The following is a 20,251-nucleotide window of genomic DNA, read 5'->3' as shown; positions in this document are numbered from 1 at the left end:
ATGTAAGTACTTGCATTTAAACTGCCCACAGTCTAGTGAGAGCAAATAGTCAAATTATCTTAGAAATAGGGTATAAGACAGTGATTTTGTCTGCACGGCCAATTTTGCAAGTACTCTCATAGAAGCAGTACTGAGCCTATGAAAGTGCAGCATGGCAGAGAGGGTGAGGATCCTACAGGTTTCTCAAGTTTTCACATGTAGTAGTTCTGTTATCAATCCGCTTATATTTTAATTTAAACTAATATTTCTTCTTTGATTTTCACAAATGTTTTTTCATTTCCAGATGGATAGGTTGTTGTTTTTGTGTGTTTAGGTTATCTCTCCGTTACTGACTTTCAACTTATTTCCACTGTGGTGAGAGAACATGGTTTATAGGATTTCAGTCTTTTGAAATTTATTAAGGCTTACTTTTTGACATAGTCTGGTCAACTTTAATAAACTTGTACATGAAAATAGTATGTGTATGTTCTCCAATGTCTCCTTTCCAAATTTGTCTTGATTCCTCTCCATTCTAGTATCCTCTTCTACCATTTCACTAAAACACATCTTGTCACGATCGCTACATTGCAAATACAATGCACAATTCTCAGTCTTCGTCTTGCATGACTTACCAGCAATAGTTGACTCAGTTGAACATTGTCTCTTTTCACTTGGCTTCTGGAACCCCACTCTCCAACTTCCTTACATACCACCCTAGCAGCTCCTTTTCATTCTCCTTTCCTGGTTTCTCTTTATCTCCCAATCTCTAAGGGTTGAAGTACCCAGGACATCAGTCCTTGCACTTCTTATCTTTTCTAATCACACTCACTAGTTTGGTGATGTCACGGCTTTTTAATACTACCTAGGTTCTAATGACATTCATATTTATACTTCCAGGCACATTTTTTTCCCCATGAATCTCAGATACCTTTACCCAACTCCTATTTGATATCATCATTTGGATGCCTGATGGGCATCCAATGTTAAAACTAACATTTCTAAGATGCATCTCGTGATAATTCCTCCTAAACCTTGGTAGTCCTCTTTTTATGAGTAAATGCAAACTATTTTTCCTGATGCTCAGATCTAAAACCATGGAGTTGCACTTTATGTTTCTAACACCCCTCATTGAATCTCTTTGCAAGTTCTGTCTTTCCTACCTTCAAACATATCCATATTCGAATCATTTCTTGCCACCTCCACTGCTTCTTCTCTAGTCCAAGTCATATTCATCTCTTTTCTAGATTGTTGAAAGTCTTAATTGTTTCTGTTTCTGACTTTAACCCCCGTCAGTCTGTTAACATTCAGCCAGAGTGGTCCTGTCAGTTTTCTACTCAAAATCCTCCATTGGCTTTCCATCTCATTGAGTAAAAGCTGATGTCTATGATTCCTACAATAACATACTCAGCTTTATATGATGTGTCTCTTCATTACTCTTTGACCCCCTCCTCTACTCCTCTCTCTCTCTCATTCAATCCACTCCAAACAAACTGGAACCCTGGCTGTTTTTTAAACAATTTAGTCTCCTTAAAGACTGCTGTTCATGTTGCCTATGCCTGGAATGCTTTCCCCCAGTTATCCACAAAGCTGACTCCCAATTTCTCTCAGGTCTTTACTAAAATGTCACTTTAGTAAGGATGTACCTAACTCCCATATTTAAAATTGCAACCCCCTCCTGGACATTTCTTCCATCCCTTTGCTGCTTTATATTTCTCCTTAGCACTTATTGCTATGTTTATATATGACGTATTTTATTAATATTGGATTAATAATTGGATACCTTGCTGCTTCTGTAATTTTTGTCTTCTCCACTATAATCTTCATATGACCCAATTTTGTGGGGTTTTTTTTTTTACTGCTATATTATAAGCACCAAAATTAGTGCTCAAATACTTGTGAACAGAGTGAATAAATGAATGAACGAGGGCTCTATCCAGTTGTTAGCTGCACATTGGATGCCTTGCTGCTTCTGTAACAAGCAGACAGGCGTGCAGGAAGTTTATAGGGAGTGTTCTGGGGATCAACATCTGTGAAAAAGAAATGAAGAAAGCAGAAATGGGCAGACAGAAGACGGGAAGCAATGAAACCTCGACGAAGGGCTCAGCCAACACCACAGGAAGCCGTTCTGCACTGTGGCTATAGGCCAGGCCTTTGTACTCTACAGCCACCAGTCGCTGTATGCAGGCTGCCCTTGAGTGAGGCATTGGTGAGGCAATCTCAAAGGGCAATTTTAGGGCAACTTCAAAGTGTCATGAGAACTGGGGCTGGCAGCTGGCAGCACTCCTAGAAGCTGGATGACAAGGCCCCTTAATCCTGAAAGGGGATCTTTCATGTGTCCACTGCACTTACCAAGTATGTTGTGGCCTTAGACTGTTTTCATGTCCTAGAAGTCTCTTCCTCCTGGCGAGCACATAGTTCCAGCCCCTCCCTCAAACTCTTGCTCAGTTGTTGCCTTCTTAGAGGTCTATCCTTTTTCTTCCTATTTTAAATTGAAACATGCGCTCCCACCACACTCACGGGCCCATGTCTTATAGTATAGCACATGATTTGCTTAATTACACATTTACTGTTTGTCTCCTCCAACTAGAAGAAATGCTCCAAAAGGAGAGACTTTTTTGTCTGTTTTGTTCACTGAAAAATTCATGAGCACCTAGAACACTGCACATAGTATTCCAAATACTTGTGGAATGAACACATTGTAGGGGAGCAGAATTTGCTACCCTAAGATGTCTCTTTGGCTTGATTATTTTTAAGAACAAAAGACTTTGGAAGAAACTTTGATCTTCCCTCTAACTACCTAAAAGGATTTAAGATAGAAGGCGTGTTCCAGGAAGGAGCTATCATCATAGTTAACTAGAGTATAATATGAACTAGGTGTGGCAGGCAGGGAGGAAGCTAGCAAGGGCCATTTGATCAAAGTCCTCTCCATGTCCCATTGTCTCTGCATGGCATAGCAAACATCTGTTTACCAAACATTTGCTTTTCCATCTCCATGTGAATTGCCTTCCTCCCCTTTGAAATCCCAAATAACTACGCCCAAATCATTCTTTGTCTTTAGCTGAAGATGGTATCTAAGATGGGGGCTTTGGCCATCTTAGGGAGTTACTCAGTTTTCCTGGGTTTCTCCCATGTATACATGTTATTAAACCTTGATTTTTCTCCTGTTACTCTGTCTCCTGTCAATTTAATTCTTAGACGAGCCAGAAGAACTTAGAAGAGAAGAGTATTTCTTCCTCCCCTACAGCATGAATGAATGAGTTTCAGGCTTCCCACTGTGCTGACTTGGAGATATGTTTAGGACTTGGAATTCTGGAGAGTGATGATAGTGCTTTTGGTTTCACTGATGTATAGGGAAGGGTGAAGCAGAGACTGACTGCCCGGAACAAGCCTGCACTGTAGCCCACTGGCAAAGTACTCCAGGGCTATCTTTTAAAGCTAGTAGAGAAGAAAGGGAGGAAGAAAAAAAAAAAAAATAGAAAAGAAAGGAATCCTGCCTGATTAGGATACTCACCAACTTGCAGGCACACACCTCACTCCTTGAGGGCTGAAGTAGCTCCAATGTCTCTTTGTTTTCAGGGAGGGTGTAGTTCCATATTGTTTCAAAGATGAGGAGACTTGGGCTAGGCTTAGAGGCTATGAATGAGTCTGATATCAAGCTCTATCCACCTGCATACCTTTTGCCCGGAGAAATGTGAGGAAGATGCAATGGAGCAGGTTGCCACCAGAGGGCAATGTGGGACCTCTTTATGATTAGCTTTCCTGTATAGGATTTCAAAAAGTTGGGGACAAAAGCTTTGAAAAACCTAAACATAGAGGACTATTTTGCTGATGTCATTAATGACTTTGCTTCACTTTGAAAATACATAGGATAAGAAGGAATGTTGTAAATTGCAGTTGGAATAAAAAAGGCAAAGGATACTAATAGGAATTTCACACAAAAAGATACACAATATCCCTTAAATGTTGTGAAAAGATATTCAACTTATCCCATAAAAATGCTAATCAAAATGACACTGATGTACAATTTTCACCTATCAGATTTGCAAGAATCCAAAAGTCTGCCCACCCAAGCTGTTCCTTAGATTGCTGGTGGGAGCATAAATTGGTTTAATTCTCAAGGAGGGAAATTTGGCAATATATTTGAAAGTTACTCATGCTTTTACCTTTGACCTATCTGTAGATGACCCTCTTAGATACTAATTTACATACTTTTTTTTTTTACTATAGCCTTTTAAATAAAAGGAAAATATTAGAAAAAATCAGAGAGGAGTGTGGTTAAATAACTTATGGTATATCAAAACAATAGAAAAACCTGAAGCTGGATATAATGAAGATGCTGTTTATTTACTGATATAAAAAGCCCTGTAAGTTACTTTAGATGGGGGGGGGAAGTAAGGCCCATAATAGTAGGTAAAGCATGCAATCTTAATTTTTTTTCTTTTTTTTTAGGAAAGGGGTAAAGAATAAGAATATAGTACATGTTTGTTTGTATTCACAGAAGGAAAGTTTGCAAGGATGCACAGATGCCAATAAAGATGGTTTTCCTGAGGGTGGCAAATGGAGAGGATGAAAGTGAGGGTGGGATTAAGATTTTGTTCTATGTAACATTTTGTGAGGCTTAGATTCATGCAAAGTCATTACCTATCCACAAAATGATACTTTTAAATGATTACAGGGGAAAAACTTTTGGTAAGTCATTGAGAAAATGCTGGCAATTCAACTGGTGGTTTTTCACTCAAATGCATCAGCTACATAGAGGTATTTGTTGTCATAGTTACCTAGTTTGTAAATTTCTAACTTTCTACTTGAAATCAATTTGTACTAGTGCTTCTGGCAGCCTTGAAATGAATGAAGTGAATGTTCCAGCAAGGCTGTCAGCGAGAAGTTGCAAAGTTGCTTGGATTTTCCTTTGGGATCTTTTAAGAGATTTCTTGACTTTCTATGATAGTCTTACTCCCCACTATGTGCCATCTGTCACAGGTTGATTTTCCCTTTGGGCCAAGAGGAAAGAAATTACTCAATCTTTTCCTTACATTGTCACAGACATATTCTCTTAAAACACGTTTATCCGCTAAATGTTAATACCGTTGCACTGAACCACCTTCTGAGGATACAAATCTGTATGACATAGCCTTTCCCTTCCCTCAAGGAGCTCACAGTCAAATAGGAAGACATCATGGTTTAATTGCTTTGCAGAGTGATGTGTGCCATGGAAAAACAAACAGGCAGTGATCCCCTTTTCCTGAGAGAACCTTCACGTTTCATAGATTATAAAATATGAGTAGAAATTCTCTAGGCAAATGGGGGTAAAAAAGAATTATTCTTCAGCAGAAGGAGCAACACTTATGAAAGTCAGATGTGAAAATGCATGGTCTATTAGAAAAAGTGCTAAAGAGTTAGGCGTGACTATAGTATGTTTGTATTTTTGCATTTTGAGAGGCGTTATGCCACTATTCTAATATTCAGCACTCAGTAGTAGTGTGTGCTGTGGGTACATTAGGCCATTTAATCCTAACAACAGAACTCTGAAGTACGTATTATCTGCCTTGTACGGATAGTGATACTGAGAATTCTAAAAGTTAGGTAATTTATCTAGGGTCACACATGTAAGTAGACCAAGGACTCAAACCTATATGTGATTCCAAATACAGTGCTCCAAAGTATGGATAAGAGTGTTTGGGTGTCTCCTATTCTTCCAGATTCACTCTGTTTATTTCTACTTCCTACTCTCTAACCCTGGAGACTAGCCTGGATGGAATTCATCAACAGGCTCCCATGCACTTGGAATTCCAATGTGGTTTGTCCCACAGGTAGTGTAGGCAGGAAACCAGAGGGGAGGGAGAAGATGAGTGTTTTATCTTTGGGCTCCCTTCCCTGCTGTCATCTTGTGCTACCTGAGACTCCCAGGCAAAGATCACTGCGGGAGGCCCTCCCTGTACATCTGCCTCCTGATTGCAGGAACTGCTCCCTGTCCTCGTCCCTGCAAGCCTAGGGGTGAGAAAAACTCCACCACACCTTCCCTTGAGGTTTTCCTACATGCAGCTCACAGTATTGTAAATAGGTTGTTTATTAAACTCTCCTCTAATTTGAAAGTGCCATCTGTTTTCAGTTGGTACCAGATCAACATTTAAGTTGTTATCTAAGTGAGAGCTGATGTGGTAGTAGCCATAGAAATGAAAGGGATAAAGTAGATTCCAGAATGATATGAGAGAAATCTGAATATTTGAGAGAGGGCTACAAGCAAGAACAATAGTTACTCCTAAGATTTGACTTCTATAAAGGAATTCAAGTGGGCCTTTCTTAAACCTTTCATGTTACACTACGTAGAAAAAACTCTTAACCTACGTAACAGCAAGATGGGATGAAATAAGAGATTCCTAAATTGATACCAGAAGAAGATTAGGGTTTAAGGAGATAGATTTCACTGCAAGTATTGAAGTACATGGAGCCACATTATTCATCCACAGAGGGTGGTGCCAGGCATCAGGTGGTGATTCAAAGAAGCGATGAGGGCAGAGTAGGTACAACAAGAGGTAAGAGGGTACCCTCAGGTGGATCAAACAGTAGACTGTATACCCTGGTTCTGAAGATTCAGGTATGCGGTGAGCATCAGCAGGAAGGTCAGCAAATAGCACGGTCTCCACTATGAGATTCAGTTCAAACTCCAAGTCCTGGGGAGAGGACAAAGGCAAAGGCAACATAACTGCTGGCTGGACCAACTGCAACAAGATTGGCATACTACTACATCTCCTGCATGTTTCCTTAATTTACTTAACCCAACTGTGCCCCAGACTGGGGCAAGGCTGAGAGCGCTGAAGGTCAAGTGGCTCTAATTGCGGGGAGTGAAAGGCCTAACACATCCCGTTGGTACACAGACAGCCCCGCTCTGAGGTTGTCACTAAGCCTACAATTTCATCATGTGGTCAAAATGTCTATTTTCATCTGATGTCCCAAAACATCAACACTCTGGTGCTTTAGGGAAAATGTCAGTGTTCCTCATCCGTGTCTCCCAAGTTGAAGAATATAAAATAGGGCAGGCGTAAAACTAATGGAATTGCATTATTAAATTCTGTTTCCTACCGAGATTCCTTTCCATGGTGAAAAAAAAAGAGAATTCAGAAAATATTTTCAACATTACCCTCTTTCTGGGGTTTAAAAATGATTTAGTATTTTGATTTAGTATCCAAGAACAGTATATAGAAAATGGCTTCTTAAATTAACACATCAATTACTTAAACCAAATGGATGGGAATAATTACATTGAAATAATAAACTTTTAGAATGAACATTTTATAGGAGATAAAATATAGATGGTTCTTTTGACTTATACAGGTGCTATATTAATCACTGAGGTGTAAATTATAGAGGTGAAGAGTTGACGCTTCTTTGTGTTGAGCGTTCTGATCAGCGAGTGTCTAATGTGACAGGAAAAGATAACATAATGAATATCTTGTTATGCTTGACAGAATATGAAAAAAAAATGACTGAGACTGTATTTTGTTCCAGGTGGGAATAAAAAGCAGGCAGTTCCTGGCTGTGATACTCCAGTTAAGGGTGTCTGACTGGCAGCATGTTGGCACCAGCATTGAAGGAATTGATGGGCTTCGGCTCCTGGTGAGTTCAGTTCTCCGAGACACAGTATGTGCATTTTTCCAACTCTTACCCCCAGAGCTCCTGAAGTAATTCCATCAAGCCTCCTACCCTTTGAAAATACTGGGCAACTGCATTTCTTTAAAAGATGATAGTTTTAAAATTCTATAATGCATATTGGTTTTCTTAACTTTAAGAGATAGAACACGTAACTATAAATGGGTTTCCTTCTGAATCGAGTGTCAAAATGCCTGAACAACAAGTAGAGTGAAAGATGAATTTCGTACAGTATTTAGGGGTAAGAAGGAAAGGCTATTTCTAGAAGTGACCAAGACCGGGAACCCAGAGTAATTGAGCATTTCACACTGACACATTGTTCTATAGTCTTCTTAACTGTAGACACGTAATGGCCAAATTACCTTTGAGGACTGAAAATTTTATTACTTCAGAGTCAGGCAACTAGAGCATGCAGATAGTCCAATAACTCCAAAGCCTCCTTGATTTCTGGTTTTCCAATTACAGGAGATCAAAACTAAGGGTCAAATATACCCTTTTGCTGCACTGATTCCAATTGTGACACTCCTTGGGTCTGTACTTTCATGAATCCATAAGCCAGAATGTATGCATCACTTAGAGAAATTAGTATGAAACTTGTGTGGGCAAAATAGAGTAACAGAGTATAGGTTTAAGGAATGGAAGATATATAATTTTTTAAAAATAATTTTTTATAATTTGTCAGACCTACATACTAAGCCTACACATATCTTATTGTAATTCACATAGAATCTCCGCCTGTCACAGATTCAAAGATTAATAAAGAAGATATACTGATCAAGATTACTGGGGCAAGTGCTATAAAGAAGATACAAGGAACGTGCAATAAGCGTTTAGTCTATTTATCAACTGCCTTAACAATTCCTCTGTTTGACAAAGCAATTCTATTATCTAGTGATTTAATATAAGAAAAGTATTAGGAATGTCTGAAAGGATTTAAACTAAAGGATGTTTCTCATAGTCTGTTTTAATAGCAGTGAAAATGATCAACAGCCCAAATATTTAATTATGTAGAACTTATACAATAAACATTTTTTCAAATAGTGAAATCCTATAGAACTATTAAATGTTTTAGAGCAATCCTTATAACATGGAAAAGGAGCAGATATATTCTTAAATTTTAAAAAGCAGGTTGAAAGTGTCTTTATGGGATAACATTTGTGTGTTTATGGAGAAAAAATATATAGAAGGAAAGAGACCTTCTATATGATAAAATGATTTTTATTTTATTTAACTTTTTTTTTTATATTTTTCACAATGGATATTTTTTCTAGAATCAGGAAAAAAACACCTTAATTTTGAAAATTAGGTCATGGAAATTTTTGCATAGGAAAAAAATAGTATTGTATAAGAATAAAAAGTTCATGAAAAAATAGTCACCATATTTTCCAGTGGCGTTAAAAATCAGGTTAAAAAGCACAATTGCAATAAAATCCTGTATTTGTATAAAATTAAACTTTAAAAAGTCATATCTATAAAGGTTATTAGCTTATCATAAAAAAACATAAAACTAATTTGTTTAAGTAAATGAGAATTTGGGAGAGTGAAGACAATAATTCCTATTTAGTAAATGTGTAAAGTCTCCAAAGAAGGGATTGAATTTGAGTAGGGCCTTGAAGGTTAAACATACAAAAATGTGCTTTCATTAGCAGTGATAGTTAAATTTGACCTGTTCAAATGGATAAATGTACATATTATGCTCACATATATTCCACTCTTCATTTTGTAGAAAATTATAGCGTAAACGATATACATTGCATAAATTTGAGTATTAATATTTCAAGGTTAGACAGAATAATCAATTTATACTAAATGCTGTCTTTTATCATACACTTAAACTTTGTAAATACTGCTGAATTTTTAACAAAAATTACACCATTATGTAAGTAATCACAATAAGAGTATATTCATCAAATCTTTGAAAGTTATCTGTGTTTCATTACCATATTTTTGTGCAATTCTTTATCAGACTTTAGTGATGCATGAATAAGTTGCACATTTATTTATATAAAAATAAACCTAGAAGAAATAACTCTAATTTCTTATACGAATATCTCATTTTAAAAATAAACTTTGTAAAGAATATTGGTGGGCCAGCCCCGTGGCTTAGCCATTAAGTGCGTGCGCTCTGCTATTGGCGGCCCAGGTTCGGATCCCGGGCGCGCACTGATGCACCGCTTGTCCGGCCATGCTGAGGCCACATCCCACGTACAGAAACTAGAAGGATGTGCAACTATGACATACAACTATCTACTGGGGCTTTGGGGACAAAAAATAGGAGGAGGATTGGCAATAGATGTTAGCTCAGAGCCGGTCTTTCTCAGCAAAAAGAGGAAGATTAGCATGGATGTTAGCTTAGGGTTGATCTTCCTCACACACACAAAAAAGAATATTGGTAATGTTCTTTCACAGACTTCTCTGTTCCTGTCTTCCCTTAGCCTGTAGTTTCCAAATGTATTCTTTACCCTTTTAATTCTTACTGCATCTTCTGCTAAGATGATCACAATGACACCCATGGCTTCAATATGCCCAAATTTATAACTTTAAACCCACACTCTAATTGCCCAGTAGATCAATGTGCCTAATGAACCACAGCTATCATTCTTACCTAGGCCATATTTACTGCCCTTTTCCTTCCAATTCCTCTTTAATGGAGTCTCCTCTTTCCACCTTCCCCAATATCAAATCTGAAAAAGCAAAATCCTACTGGATAGGGAGGGGTGTATGTGAGCGGCTGCCCCCAGATTGACTGAGTAGGTCTGAATTATCATTAATGGGTGGAAGTTTGTTAATTTTATTAATATAATAATGTATTAAAATTTTTCTCCCTTTTTATATCATCAGTGAATTTACTCTTGGTAATTCCTCATCATTCTCTTTTCTATGCTTCTTCCCCCCAACATACACTTTTTAAATGAACTAACATTAAGTGGAAACTAGAAGAATGTCATAAAAAATATGTACAGTGGTAGTTTAGAGTTGCCAGCATAAGTGCCGGGGACAGATCTGGCATTGGTTGACCTGGGCTCCAGTATCTGCTCTGCCTTGAATGAGTTATGCAATCCACAACGTACCATTCTCTTCAAACCGCTGAGGCTTAAATTACTTGTTTGTTCTAAGTGGACGCCATTCCGTAAGTCAACAAACAAAATGTTTGTGGAAACCTTTTATAAATGTTTAAGCACTTTGCAGGTGTGAGCATTGCTTGCTATTACCAACCGGAAAGAATAGATACAACTTACCAAAACACACACACGTGTGTATGTATATGTGTGCGTATAGATAGAGAGGTTACTTCCACTGAATTAGATATTAAACGAACTCTGCTCTTTATTTTCTTCACCTGACACAAGGTCAAGTCTCACTAGTTAAAGTTTGCAAATAAAAAAAATTAAGATCAGTTAATATCAGCTCTGATGACGCTAGTAGACAAATTTGTCCAAGTTATTCTTTTTTTCACTTTACAGAATCGTGTTTTTGTTGTTTTGTTTTTGTTTGTAGTAAAATATTTTCTTGCTTTTGAGTAAAGTATCTTCAAGTAGGTATTGGCAGAGAAAGTTCTCTCTTTTTTGCTTTAATGTATGTGATCTGCCCATCAAATCAGCATGGTTCAATAATTCAGGACGTGTTCACTCTGCTCTTTGATCACAAAGAAATTCAGCTCTGGACCAAATCCCAAGATAATGGGTTTGGCAACAGAAAGCAACTTCCTTTTATGAAATACACTCAAAAAATAAATGTGGTATGAAAATTAAAGACACAGAATATTAAGATAGCATTGATTCATTGATCCGGAAATTACTTCCAACCATATAATCTTAATAGCACTCCATGACCTGAAATTTAAACTTCAGCTAACATCACGCAACAACAAAAATTATTTAATATTGCCAACAACTATAGTAATGTTGAATTTTAACAGTTGAAATTACATTTGCTGAAGTACTATAATGAAGATATTTTGCAAACTACAATAAAATATTAGAAATTATCAGACAATGAGAATTTGTTCATACGCATCAATATTCAGTAGTCATTCAAGAATATATGCCTAGAATAAATCAAAATATATTTCACGTTGGTCATACTGAAACCACTTAGAGTTTCAAATAATGTGTGGTAAAATCTAGGTGAGTTTGATCACCACAAACCAAAACTCTCAACTGGATATATTTCTGTCCTTTATTCACATATCTCAAGAAAATGCAAGTGATATGAAAGTAGACCAGAGCTAAAAACAGAGACTGAGTCTCAAAATGATGGTTCTTAATAATAAAAGTTGCAATCATTCAAAAAATATTAAGCATCTCCTATGTCTGATGTATCTCGCTAGACCTGTGGGGAATATAGATATTAAGCTTTTCTGCCTTTAATTAATTATCATCCACTAGAGGAGACAAGCTATATATATAGATACTACTAAATGGTATGTTACTTTGCAAATGCTTATATCATATATTCAGATAAATATTTATTAGTGTTAGATGCCAAAAGATAAGGAGAGATCAAGTGCCGATTGCTTCCCAAGAAGAGTGACAACTTTTGACTTGTGTTAGAGCAACTGAGATGATGTGTTGAAGTTGAATTTGATAAAAATCAAATAGGGATGATGTGAAGGCTGGGAATGGCATTGTAGCTGGAGGGAACAATATGCATACGAATAATGATTTCAAAGGTAGAGGACACAGAAAAGGAGAGCTAGCCATCTTTTTTTGTAATAAAGGGAAGTAGGACTGAAAAGGATGGAGATGAATATTGGTGAATGTTAGACAAATGTTAGCCCAAGGAGTTTATTCTTTATTTTATGATCCTCCTTCAGTGATCTGTGGACTTTACATTGTGTCGGACCCCAATAACATCACAAGTACAAACGCTTTTAAACATCTTTTTTAACTTAATATGGAGATATTCAATATCTTATACTGATGGAATATATAATAGTTACTACCAACTGTGAAGTACATAACGGTGCTTAAATATCAGAGTTAATAAGCAAAATTAACCTCCTAAGGCATATAAAATATAAAACTTAAATGAACACCTTTTTCTACAACTTTCAAACACATTCAATTTTCTACAATAAACATTATTAGTCTCAAGGTTACAAATCAACAGTACTTGAAACTATTAAAACTATTCTTTGTGTATTACCTTTTTCTGTAAACCTGTTTTACATGCATAGTAAACAAATAGAAACTCGAATTTATGATGACATAATGCTGAAAAGGTATAGGTTAAAATGCAAATTTTATGGTAACATATATTCAGTAATCTTCCTTATCTTTCTAAACAAAGGCTAGTGGGTAAACCATAGCTTTGTTTTCTTAAAGCACTTGTGTCAAAGTTTTTCTTGAAATTTTTAGATTAACACTCGTTAGAAATTATGGCCTCAGGTTTAAACTATCATTTTAGTCAAGAAAGAGTCAAATATATTTGAGGCTTATAAATTTTACTTCTACCATTTCTTAATTCTTAGTGATACAATTATCTTCACGTTTACCAAAATTTTAAATCATGGAGAGTTTTTTCTTTTCCCCTCAGTTCCTCTGTTCCATTCATTCAACACGTATTTGTTGAAAGGAAACATTCTTCCAACTCCTGAGAGCCCTCTTATACAGGCTCTTTTATGTCTTCCTTTTTTCTTTCCAGTTTCCCCTGCCTATTCCCTTTTTAAACTCAATTATTTTTGGCTTAGCCAATTAAAAAGTTTTCTTACTGATTATCCCGTTACTGTCTTCATATCCACTATTTCTCCTCTTTATTTTATCATACTGTTGCCATAGTAATTCTTCTAAGATATTAGCGTTATCATATCGTTATCATTCACCAGAAAAATGGTATCTTTTTTCATATGGAGTTTTTGAGGGCTTGACGTGGTGGCAGAATATTATGTAGAAGTACAACATGGGAGTTACAAACATGAAACTTAGAGAAGTTGGAGCTTGGCGTATAGACTTGAGATTCCTCCCCATAAGTAATTATTTAACATCAGAATGCAACAGAAAGACAATAAGAAAAAAGATGTCAGAACAAAATTGTTTTGAGACGTGGACATTAAAAGACAGGAGAATAAAGATGAGTGAGAGAAGGAATAATCTCAGGTTATAAAGAGAAGCAGGAAAGCTTAGGTTGAAGAGACTTAAAAAAAAATGTGGTCAGTGTTATCATCTGCTGGACGTTGAAAAAAAGAAGAATTGATAAAAGACCAGTAAACTCAGTAATTCTGTTTAATAATAAAAATGAAAACAATGCTTTTTTAAAAAAATATTAATGTGAGGTGAAACATAATTTTTTGGTTATCCAGAAAGGTAAGTGAATTTCCTTCAAGGATCGATTATGTAATGTAGAACCTCCTTCAATGTTTTAGATAGAATATAAGACCTCAAATATAAAAACATCAGTTGCCTTCCTTTCCCCTAGATCCATGACAGATGCTGGAGATGACAGATTACATGGAAAACTCAGACTTTGACAATAGTAGAAGTTAAATGTACACATTTTTTTTTCTTGTAGAGGGAAAGATAGAAATTCCTGTTAGGGCAATGTTGTTTTTTCACCTCACTAAATGAGAATTTCCTCACATTTTTAGGTATCACTTAAGCAATCACTCCCTTTGTCTAATAGAATAAGAGATCATTGCCACTAAAATTTGTGATCATATCTTAGATGTGTGATAAAATTAAATTCTTTTTGTTGTGATCTGCTGTAATAGGTGAATAATGCCATCTGTAATACACACCAGTGTATACCAATTACTAAAGTCAAAGGTATTGCTACTCAATATTGGTAACTTGGAAATTACAGTAAACATGTTAGACCTGTGGAAATTCAGAAAATCTATCATCAATGGTAGAAGATAATTAGCATCTACTCTGGGTAGGAATTGAAAGCAGGGACAGAAAGTGCTTATTTTCAAACATATTTTTAACATTAGAAACAATTTATTTTACAAAACTTAGAGGGGTTTGTGATTTTCCTATCCTAGTACTGAAAGCTACAAAACTGTAGCTTTCAAATTTCTTGAAGTGAATCCTAATTTTTTTAAGCAATTGCTTTTAGAGATACAAAGGCAATAAGAACATCTTTCAGGCTCTCTCTGAAATTCCTTTTGATAGAAGATGGTTTTCCTTTCAAAAATATGTCATATGCAACACTGGACAATGTTTCTTTTTAAAATATTCCACACACAAAACTGAGGTAGGGGGCCTCTCCCTGTAATGGTCAATGCATTCTATCGTTGAATTGGTTTAAGTGGTTTTGGGGCACTAAGAATTGTTCTTAAAATTGCTTTTATTCTTATAAGTAAAATAGAAACTCATGATCTAGTAATCAAATTGTATTAAGAGGCTTATAATAACAGCAACAGAATCAAAGCAGCTTGCTCTGCACCTGTCTATGCTATAGTCACATTTAACAGAACAAGATTCAAAGCTTAGCTTTAGCTTTCATTTGGTAATTATCTTATTTTTAATTTAATATGCTTATAGTTATTTTGACATCAATTTTATTATTATTATTATTATTTTTTTTTGAGGAAGGTCGGCCCTGAGCTAACATCTGCCAATCCTCCTCTTTTTTTGCTGAGGAGGACTGGCCCGGGGCTAACATCCATGCCCATCTTCCTCTACTTTAAATAGGATGCTGACACAGCATGGCTTGACAAGTGGTGGGTCGGTGAGCGCCCAGGATCCGAACCGGCGAACCCCGGGCCGCCATAGAGGAGCGCCCGCACTTAACTGCTTGCACCACCAGGCCGGCCCCTTGACTTATCAATTTTAAACATTAACTTTCTATTATGATACCTATACAGGATTTAGGACAGGCACACCAATCACAGGGCTTCTTTTCCACCATCCCCTCAGTGTGTTGAATCAAATCGTTTTGGTGAAATCAATATTCAATGTTTACTTTATTGTGACTACGTAAATATTACTTTCCAAGTTTATGATTTTTTGGCATAAGATCTTTATTTTTCCTGAAGTTTATAAGATTATTAATGATGATTTCAAGTAAGCTCTTTGATTGATTTCAAATTTCAGATGCACAAGATGATTAAAATATTTGTGAATTCCATTACTATGTTGAGATCACATTCATTCAGCCTTCGATCCTTCTGCTCCCATCTAGCTGGTTGCTTTTTAAGCCTCCCTGTCTCTCTGTTGGGTTTCTTGTTCCTGGATTGCTCTCCTTCCTCCTTGATTTAATCCCTCTTTTCTGCAGAAACACTTCTAGTAGCTTCCTAAGAAATACGGTACATGAGAAGTATACATTTTGGATCCACAGTTGTCTTCAAAGAGCTTCCCTTCTATGTGGTTGATGTTTGAATATATACTTTAGTATATAGGATGAAAATGATTCTTCCTCATGAGTTATGAAAGCATCTCTCTAACGCCAGCCTGAACTCTTCTCATTTGTGGGTGATTTCTATTTGACTTTTCTGTTTTGTTTTTTTTTATTGCAGGAACCTCTTATGATTTTTGAAATTCACGACAATGTACCTTGGTGTGAGACTAATTTCTTTTTGAAGACTGATATTTTTTGTGCTAAAATTTTTTCTCACGTAATTTCTTTGCTAGTTTCATCTTATCAGCTGTCACAGGTTTCTCTTTTTATTATCAGTCAACTATTGGACCTTCTGGATTGCTCTTTTCCTGTCTTCTAAAAATTTTTTATCTCTTTCTTTTACTCTTTGAGAGATTTCCTTGACTTTATCTTCTGTCTTTCTATTAATTTTTGAAAATCGTTTTATTTGGAAAAAACATGAAACATACAGAAAGTTGTTAAAAAGTACAAGGAAAAATCTCAGTATCTTTTAACCAGATTACTTGTAGTTAACATTTGCCTCATTTGCTTTCTTTTACTCCACACTCAATCACACACACATATGCTATTTCTGTTTATCTATTCATGTTTTTTCCCTTAGTCATTTCGGATTAGATTGCATATATCATTGCCTTTCACATCTAAATACTTCAGCGTATGTTTCCAAAGAACAAGAAAATTCTCTTACATAATTACAATAGGGTAATCAGCTTCAGTAAACGTAACATGATAAAATCCTTTGATGTAATCTGCTGGTGTTCCAATGTTATCAGTTAAGCCAATTCTTTATAGTATCTTTTCCCTCCAGTGTGAGATCCAAACCTAGAATCACGTATTGCATTTAGTTGTGTTAAAAGATAAATCGACGCATATTAAAATTTTAGGTGTTTATTTGAGCAAAAATCTGTTTGAATTGGGCAGCATCAAACCAGAAGCGATTATGAGCCGCTCCACGGACTGGAGCTGGGGGAGAGATTTTTTAGAGAGAAAAGGCAGAAGCCAAGTAAAGAAATTATCGATTGGCTATAGCTTAAAGCCTTGTCGGCTTTTTGTGATTGATTGTCCTTAAGTTTCGATTTCTTAAGCTGGAGGCATTCACAGGCTTAGATTTTAGTGAGCTTACTTAGGCCACCATGGCATTAGAGCCACCTCAGTCTAGCGGCCTCCTTGCCTCATTTACCAGTTGCCATGCCTCTGCAGCCCCCTTCTATCTGGAACACTTCTTCAGCCTGTCTTGTCTTTCAGGACAGTTATGTTTTAAGAATAGTCTCCCTTTTTAAAAGTAGATTGTCCTCATTTTTGGTTCATCTGATGTATTGTTGGTTTTTAAATTTTACTTATCTACTTTTAATTTGTGATAACGTCTTCATGTATCACAGCATTCTGTTTTTGTTTTATTGTCATAGCACAGATTCTTTTCTCACTCCAACATCGATTACAGTAGTTGTTTCCTTCTCTCCTTTGACTTCCTACATTGCTCTGTTGGATCTCAGTCATTTTCGGTTGCCATCGTAGGTCTCAGCTATAGGTCTCGGTCGTGTTGCAGTTTTGCTCAAATAACTGATCTTTTGTTCCTCATTTGTAGTGTATTAGAGTGGGGTTTTAGAGTGGGAGCTGGGATGATATAATTTGGCTGTGGAGTTATGGAAACTAAGCAGCGGGACTGGGTTACAGGTATTAAGTATGTCAACTTCAGATAATAGCTCTGTCCAAAGTCTAAAGTGTACCAGGTTTATTTCTTCTGAGAAAAAACTTAGAATATAGGTTTTGGTGTTGGAGGTGATGAGGAATGAAGAGGAGTGTGGGGTGAAAGAGCAACCACTTCAGAATTTTCTGAAATTTTCCCTTTTCATCAGTGCACCTCACCCCTGCCTTTCAAGGCATCCAGTTCTTCCCAGTACTGGGCTGCTGGGGGCTTCTGTGAGTGATGAGCTGACTTCTTGTGTGTACCCCACACTGTGGGCACACAGGCAATACTTTCTCAGCTCATCATTTCTCCATCTGCTTCCTTCCCTCCACAACTTATTGAAACACAGCACAGTGATTAAAAGTATGACTCTGAAACCAAACCGCCTGGGTTTGAAGCCTAGCTTTGCTGCTTACTGAATATGTGATGATCAGCAAGTTGCTTAATGTTTCTGTGCCTCCATTTCCTCATCTGTAAAATGGACATAATGACAATGATGTTATGGATACTAAATGAGATAGAACAGTGCCTGACACCTAGTGTCCGCTGCTATCAACCTTGCTATTATTGTCATCTCTCTTCCGCTAGTATCTCCATTTTAATTCTAAGCCCCTGTAAGTTGGTTTTTGAAATTATTTTGCTGTCATTTGCCTGAGGTTTGCAGAAGGAAAAGAGATTAATACCTGTCATCAAATCATCAGTTTTTTTTAAATATTAAGGCTTTGAATGTTGTTTTTATTCTCCTGCCAATTTTTTTCCTGACCAATAAAATTTTTGTGTAATTAGTAAGTTCTCTTAGCATACTCCTTCATTTCATCTTAAGAACAGGAACGAACGGTAACTTTTAAAACACCGAGGTTAATTTCAGGATTTTATTTATCTATATGAAAAATACTCTTTCTATTTTCTAAGATATTTTGTTTTAGAATTATATGTGTGAAGTGTCAACCTCCTAAGTCATCGATTCTTTCAAGACATTACTATTCATGCAAGAACTTATGTAGAGGATAATTAGAGGATACATTCCCAATTGATATTGTAATATAAAACTTTACAAAAAAGGGAATTTTATTTTACTAGATGTAACCTATTAAACAGGTTCTACCTTCTGTGCACAGATATTTATGTTATAGAAATTCAGTTATTTAAATATTTATAAAACGAGAATTGAGAGCAGCACTTTTGAAAAGCAGTTAATAACGAGCAGACATCAAGGGAGCTATCATTATAACAGCAAAGTGCTTTGCAACTCCAATAACTTCAGTGGTGCAGAAGCTGGCCATCAAATTTAATTAAAAGCAGTCAAAAATAAACTGAGAAATTGAACCGTAAAAGGCTGTCCTTTGCCAGGAGCTGAAGGCAAAAAGAAAGCAAGAGAGAGCCTTGAAAGTAGTAATGAATTGATAAGCCTTACTGCCTGCAGCTTGTAATGCGCTCTGTCAGATTTTAGTATCAGTTAAACTAGATTAATAGAGCAATCACTGATTTTTCTATCTTGAATCCTTCTCCGTCGTCCTCCTATTACAGGCTCCCATGATGGATGGCAGCCTGAGTGGGTCAAAATTTCCATTCATTTCTCTGCTCAATCACTTTTTAAACAATGCTGGCATCTACTTTTGCTGGACACCAACATTCTCCGTGATATTTTAAAAGCAGAAATAAATATAGTTATTGACAGGCTGCAGTCCTCATTTCCAATGAGGCTTAATTCCTTTTTATTCAACAGAGGAAGAAATCCCCTGGAAGGCGAGGAATTGACATCTCCTTCTACCACTAGAGGCTACCATGGTGAAATGAATGATAAAGAGAAGATTACAAATTTATTGTTGCTTTAAACCCTCAGATTAATGTGAATCTGCAGAAACAGTATCACAAGGACAAAAACAATTTGCCTTCGATCATCTTATTTTTATAATAATGTTCTTTAATGAAGCTAAACCCTCCCTGCTGTGACCTTATTATGTTTTTCAACATCAGTGAGAAATAGATTCCTCTGAATTGTAAGAGAGCTCATGAAACAGCAGGGATATTGAAATGGAGGATCAATTACTTTTCTGCAGTAATTTTGAACTTGAAATGGCTATAGTACAGCCTATGTAGACAAGAAGACAAACCAGCTTATTGAAAAGCTGTGTACAGGTTACACAGACCACAAAGAGCTGAGGTGAGCAAACTGTTTTGTTTTCTTATATCTTTCAACATGATTACACAGTGTCCCTTTAAAGAGCTCAAGTATCTTGTAGAAGAAGCAAACAAAAACCAAAAATGGAATTTGTCACCAATTTAAATGCAAAATTTTAAAATATATTTAAGAATTCTCCTGAAAATTGCTCACGTCACTGCTTATGGGTTAAATCTTATTCATTTTAACCTGAAGAAAGGATCTTTGATTATGACGGTAACTCATCTTCAGATGAAGACAGAAAAGAAATATAAATGTTATAAATGTAACAGATTATTATTGCATTTATGAAATACTCTAATTTGTGAGGCACTTTCAGACTCATCATGTCATTGTGTCGTTGTATCCTGGCATCCATGTCTTGATAAGACATGAGCTCAAACAAGCATTGATGTCTTACAATTGCTACAGTAAGGAAGACGGAGACTCAGACAGGT

General features: G+C 36.3%; 1 long non-coding RNA gene across 1 annotated transcript in view; it reads left to right on the top strand.

Annotated features, from left to right (window-relative positions):
• LOC131420066 (uncharacterized) overlaps nt 1-20,251 on the top strand; it is a 439,434-nt gene that overhangs the window by 32,117 nt on the left and 387,066 nt on the right. Inside the window, exon 2 of the long non-coding RNA XR_009223454.1 lies at nt 7,486-7,593. This is a non-coding gene — a long non-coding RNA (uncharacterized LOC131420066). The remainder of the gene's footprint in view (nt 1-7,485; nt 7,594-20,251) is intronic.

Source organism: Diceros bicornis, chromosome 22, assembly GCF_020826845.1.
Source record: "Diceros bicornis minor isolate mBicDic1 chromosome 22, mDicBic1.mat.cur, whole genome shotgun sequence".
Taxonomy (NCBI): domain Eukaryota; kingdom Metazoa; phylum Chordata; class Mammalia; order Perissodactyla; family Rhinocerotidae; genus Diceros; species Diceros bicornis.
This window is presented reverse-complemented; position numbering and strand designations above follow the sequence as displayed.